At 38.9% G+C, this 6700-nt stretch overlaps 1 pseudogene; it reads left to right on the forward strand.

The window, feature by feature from the left end:
- Positions 1–1930: 1930 nt before the first annotated feature.
- LOC110330300 lies at positions 1931–2691 on the forward strand (annotated as a pseudogene).
- Positions 2692–6700: the final 4009 nt, after the last annotated feature.

The following is a 6700-nucleotide window of genomic DNA, read 5'->3' on the forward strand; positions in this document are numbered from 1 at the left end:
AAGAAAGATGTCAAACCCTCTGAGTAAAACAAATTAATGATGTTAAGATTCAAGGATAAAAGGGGAGATAAACATGAAATAAGCTGAAGATGCGTATTCACATGTATTAGAAATTATATGGCCTCAGGGAGAGGATGTGCTTAATCCTGTGGAAACTTGATGCCTAAGGGAAATGGGATGCTGGTGGGGGTGAGGTGGGAGTGGGTGGTTGGGTGAGGAAGTACCCTTTCATTGGTGGGTGGAAGAGATTGTGTGAAGAACTCATGGAGACAGGGAAGAGGGACAACTTTTGGAATGTTAAATAAAATGACTTAATAAAGATTTTTTAAAAAAGAATTTAAAAAGTTGTGGAAGCAAAACTTACCAAAAAAAAAGAAAATGACACCCAAAATTCCACCAGAGAAGTACTATAGCTAGTAAACAACCTCAACAAAGTGGCAGGGTATAAAATTATCTCAAATAGATTAGTAGCATTGATTTATATATATGATAAACATGCTGAGAATGAAATTAGGGAAATAACACATTTTTACAATAGTCACAAAGAGCATAAAATATCTTGGTGTAACTCTCACCAAGCAAGTGAAAAATCTATATGACAAGAACTTCAAATCCCTAAAAAGAGAAATCAAAGAAAATCTCAGAAAATGGAAAGATCTCCCATGCTCACGGATTGTTAAGATTAACATAGTGAATTGCCAGGTTGCCAAAAGCAAACTACAGATTCATGGCAATCCCCATTAAAATCGCAACACAATTCTTTATATACATGGAAAGAGCAATTCTCAAGTTCATATGGAAAAACAAAGAAAAAACCCAGGGTAGCAAAAACTATTCTCAACAATAAAAGAACTTCTGGGGAATCAACATCCCTGACTCCATGCTGTACTACAAAGCAATAGTGGGAAAAAAAAAAAAAAAAAAAAAACAACACATGGTATTGGTACAGAGACAGACAGGTTGATCAATGGAAAAGAATCAAAGAACCAGAAGTAAATTCATATATCTATGGACACTGATCTTTGACAAAGAAGCCAAGCACATACAGTGGAAAAAAGAAAGCATCTTCAATAAATGATGCTGGTCTAACTGGTAGGAGAATGAAAATAAAATAGATCCATATTCATCACCTTGCACAAAATTCAAGTTCAAGTGGATCAAGTACCTCAACCTAAAACCAGATATAGTGAATCTAATAGAAGAGGAAGCAGGAAAGAACCTCGAACTCATTGGCACAGGGGGAAATTTCCTGAGCAAAACACCAATGGCTAAGGCTCTAAAATCAACAATTGATAAATGGAACCTCATGAAACTAAAAAGCTTCTGTAAGGCAAAAGACACAGCCAGTTGGACAAATCAGCCACATACAGATTGGGGAAAAGAAAATCTTCACTAACCCCATATCTAATACAGGGCTAATATGCAAAATATATGAAGAACTCAGAAAGTTAACTTCCAAAAATCCAAATATCCCCATTTTAAAATGGATTTACAGACCTAAACAGAGAATTCACAATGGAAGAATCCAGAATGACTAAGGAGGCACTTAAAAGAAATGTGCAAACAGCTTCTCAGTAGCCTTCTGGGATCCTGATTTTCCAGACTCCTCTCTTACTACAGCCTATTTTGTCTCAACTACCCTGCCATCAATGAGAGGCCTTGCAGTCTGTAGCAGCATCAAGTAGGCTGTGGATAAGAAAGTTACAAAGGCAATTCCTCTTGAGCTTTTGCTTCCAGGATCCCTCAGAACCACACAGTCTGTGAGCTTTCCCCATTGTTCCTAGAAGTTTCTCAAATGTTCTTCTGTGGTTTCAAAGCTTAAGCCACCAATAAGGAGCTTATGGAACTGTTCCTTTCTTCTCTCCATCCCGGACTCAGTCACTTCAACCTGTCTTCCCACAGCTGAAAGAGATGAGAAAGACCTCCGCAGATGCACACACAAGGGACTCATTATGACGTCAGGAGAAGCCACTGCCCAAGAGACCACACTGCAAGGAGCACCTGCACATGCCTTAGAGATTACTTTGAAGAATAGGGAAAAATTGATACTATTGAAATAATTACTGATTGGCAGACTGGAAAGAAAAGAGGCTTTGACTTTGTTAGTTTTGATGACCACGATTCTGGGGATAAAATTTTCTTGTAAAAATATACCCATAAATGGTCAGAATGCTGAAGTTAGAAAGGCATTGTCTAGACAAGAAATGCAGGAAGTCCAAAGTTCTAAGAATGCAAGAGGAGGAAAGTTTGGCTTTGGGGATTCTTGAAGTGGTGGTGAAAATTTTGGACCAGGACCAGGAAGCAACTTTAGGGGGGAATCTGCTGGGTACAGAAGTGGCCATGGATTTGGGATGGCTGAATGGAGGAGAAGGACCTGGAGGTGGCAATTTTGGAGCTAGCAAAATTGTCTGGTTATGGAGGAGGCAGAGGAGGACATGGTGGTGGAGAACCTCGATATGGCAACCAGGGAGGGGGCTACCAAGGTCGTTATGACAGCTATGGAGGAGGAAATTATAGAAGCAGAATTTAAAATGATTTTGGAAATTATAGCCAGCAACCTACTAACTTTGGTCCAATGAAGAACAGAAACTTTGTTAGTAGCAGGAATATGGGAAGACCATATGGTGTAGGGAACTATGGTCCTGGAGGTATTGGAGGAGTGGCAGCTATGTTGGAAGAAGCCGATATTGAGATTCTTTCTATGTATCACGGACTTCACTGTATAAATAGGAGAGGATGAGAGCCCAGAGGTAGCAGAACAGCTCCAGGTTATCGAAATAATAATGTTAAGGAAACTCCTATCTCAGTAATTTGTAAATATGCAGTGATATGGCAGAAGACACCACAGCAGATGCAGAGAGCCATTTTGTGAGTGGATTGGATTATTTAATAACATTATCATACTGGGGAGGAAGGGGAAATGGATTATAAAAAGATGTCTTTGAGACAGTTTCTTAGTTTTTTAATTGTTCCTTTCTAGTGGTCTTTGTAAGAGTGTAGAAGCATTCCTTCTTTAATAATGTTAAATTTGTAAGTTTCAAGTGACATGTGTGAAATCTTTTTAAGATTTTTTTTTTCTCAAAAGGTTTGAAAAACTATTAACCAGGATCATGGTATAATAAGACATAACATTTTTTCTTTAAAAACTTCATGTGCATGTGTACAGAACTTGAAGAGTCTACCTCTAGTCGATAGGGCATCAAGTGGAGAGACAGGGTTACTAACACACAGTCAAAAATCCAGATCCATAAGTGCAGAGACAAAAAAAAAAAATGGAGAAGAGACTGAATAAATGGAAGTCAAATGACCAGCTCAGTGTGGGATCCATCTCATGGAGAGACCTCAAGGCCTGACTCTACTATTCTATAAAATGCTTACACATGGGAGCCTCACACGGCTATCTTCTGAGAAGTCCTACCAGCAGCTGACTGAGAAAGAAGCAGATGTTTACACCCAACCATTGGACTGAAGTCAGGGAGGGATCCACTACGGTTGAGTTAGAGGAATGATTGAAGAAGCTGAAAGGGAGAGTCACCCCATAGGAAGACCAACAGGCTCAACTAATTGAAACCCCAGAGAGCTCCTAGAGATTGAATCACCAACCAGTACCATACATGGACTGATCTGAGGCCCCTGGCACATATGTACCACATGTCTACTTGTTCTGGCCTCAGTGTTTAATCTGAAAGAGACTTGAGATCCCAGTGAAAGGGAAGGCCTGGGGGGAAGCACATTCTCTATGGCTAGGGGAAGAAGAATGAAATGAGGAACTGTGGGAGGGAGTTCTAGGCAGGTGCAATGACTAGAATGTAAATAAGTGAAATAGTTTTAAAAAAGAAAGATATAGAACATGTTCAAACCAAATCCAAGATATGATCAAAGAGATCATCCACTATGATCAAGTGTGCTTCCTTTCAGGGATTCAGGAATTATTCAAAATATATAAGTGAATCACTGTAATCTAGCAAGTAAACAATCAGAAAGAAAAGAAAATGATCATCTCGTTATATGCAGAAAAAGCTTTTCCCAAAATTTCAACACCTCTTCATGGTAAAAGATATGGAGTGATTAGAGAAACAAGGGACATACTTCAACAAAATAAAGTCAGTTCACATAACTGACCATTTGTTGGTCATAGCCAACATTAACTGAAATGGAGAGAAATGCAAAGCAATGCCACTAAAATCAAAAATAAGAAAGGGTTTGTGGGGCATGGTGGCACACGCCTTTAATCCCAGCACTCAGGAGGCAGAGGCAGGTGGATTTCTGAGTTTGAGACCAGCCTGGTCTACAAAGTGAGTTCCAGGACAGCAAGGGCTATACAGAGAAACCCTGTCTCAAAAAACCTGAGAAAAAAGAGAAAAAGAGAAAAAGAAAAAGAAAAAGAAAAAGGAAAAAGAAAAGAAAAGAAAAGGTCTGCTCTCTCTGTTTCTATTTAATGCAATATTTGAAGTTTAACTATAGAAATAAGGCAACTGAAAATCAATAAAACTGTTTGGAAAGGAAGAAGTCAAAGATTTTTATTTGCAAATAATATAATAGTATACATATGTGACCCTAAAAATTCCTTCCGGAAACTCCTAAAGCTGATAAACACTTTCAACAAAGTAATTACACACAAAATTATCTCGCAAAAATCAATAACTCCTATATAAAAATGATAAGTGGATTGAGAGAGAAGTCAGAGAAAGTGCTCGTATCAAAATAGCCTCAAACACTAAAACGGGAGAAAGATTCATATGATAAATACCTCACGGTATTGAAGATATCAGGCAATGCAAAGATCTGTGCAGGGATTGGTAGGATTAATATAGTAAAAATTGCCAATCCACTAAAGGCAATCTACAGATTCAATGTAATTCCCATCAAAATTTGAATTCAATTCTTCGTAGATCTTGACAAGCAATTATCAGTTAAATGTGGAAAAATAAAATAAACAGAATAGCAAAAATGATGTTGAACAATGAAAGAACTGCTGGAGTATCACCATCCCTGATATCAGAGCAGTACTGAACATCTGTAGCAATAAAATCAGCATGTTATTGACACAAAAACTCGCTTGTTGTTTAACAGAATGGAATTGGAGACATAGACATAAATCCAAATACTGATTGAAAACTGATTTTTGATGAAAACATCATAAATAAACACTGGAAAAAGAAAACATATTCAGCAAGTGGTCCTGCACAAAGTGAGTGACTGCATGTAGAAGAATCCAAATAGATTTGTATTTATCATGCAGCCCAAAAATTCAAGTCAAAATAGATCAACACCCTCAGCATCAAATCATTAGATACATTAATCTGAAAGAAGAGAAAGTAGGGAAGAGCCTTAAAATCACTGGCACAGATCAGGAAAATATTTCTGAACAGAATACCTTTACCAGGCACTATGGTTATAAGGTAAAAATCGGATCCCATGAAACTGAGAAGCTTCTATACAACAGTGTATGCTGTCATTGAACAGAGACAACCCACAAATGGGGAAAAGGTTTTACCCACTGAACATCCAATAGAAGACTAGTATCAAAAATGTATCGTTTAAAATTTTTTTATTAGATATTTTCTTCATTTACATTTTAAACGCTATTCCAAAAGTCCCCTATACCCTTCCTCTGCCCTGCTGTCCTACCCACCCACTCCCAATTCTTGGCCCTGGCGTTCCCCTGTACTGGGGCATAAAGATGTTTGCAAGACCAAGGGGCCTCTCTTCCCAATGATGGCCAAATAAGCCATCCTCTGCTACATATGCAGCTAGAGACATGAGCTCTGGTGGTGCTGGTTAATTCATAATGTTGTTCCACCTATAGGGTTGCAGACCTCTTTAGCTCCTTGGGTACTTTCTCTAGCTCCTCCATTGGGGGCCCCATGTTCCACCTTGTAAATGACTGTGAGCATCCACTTCTGTGTTTGCCAGGCACTAGCATAGCCTCACAAGATAAAGCTATATAGGGTCCTTCCACCAAAATCTGGCTAGCATGTGCAATAGTGTCTGCGTTTGGTGTTTGATTCTGGGGTGGACCCCCGGGTGGGGCAGTCTCTTGATGGTCCATCCTTTCGTCTTAGCTCCAAACTTTGTCTCTGTAACTCCTTCCACAGCTATTTTGTTCCCTATGAAGGAGTAATGATGTATCCACACGTTGGTCTTCCTTCTTCTTAATTTTCTTGTGTTTTGCAAATTGTATCTTGGGTATTCTAAGTTTCTGGGCTAATATCCACTTATCAGTGAGTGTATATCAAGTGACTTCTTTTGTGATTGGGTTACCTCACTCAGGACTGGTACAGCGACAGACAGGTAGAGCAATGGAATAGAATTGAAGACCCAGAAATGAACCCATACACCTATGGTCACTTGATCTTTGACCAGGGAGCTAAAACCATCCAGTGGAAAAAAAGACAGCATTTTCAACAAATGGTGCTGGCACAACTGGCGGTTACTATGGAAAAGAATGCGAATTGATCCGTTCTTATCTCCTTGTACAAAGCTCAAGTCTGAGTGAATCAAAGACCTCCACATAAAACCAGAGTTACTGAAATTTAAAGAGGAGAAAGTGGGGAAAAGCCTTGAAGATATGGGCACAGGGGGGAAATTTCTGAACAGAACAACAAAGGTTTGTGCTGTAAGATCAAGAATCGACAAATGGGACCTCATAAAATTGCAAAGCTTCTGTAAGGCAAAAGACACTGTCAACAAGACAAAA

This window comes from Mus pahari, chromosome 13 (genome assembly GCF_900095145.1).
Source record: "Mus pahari chromosome 13, PAHARI_EIJ_v1.1, whole genome shotgun sequence".
Classification (NCBI taxonomy): domain Eukaryota; kingdom Metazoa; phylum Chordata; class Mammalia; order Rodentia; family Muridae; genus Mus; species Mus pahari.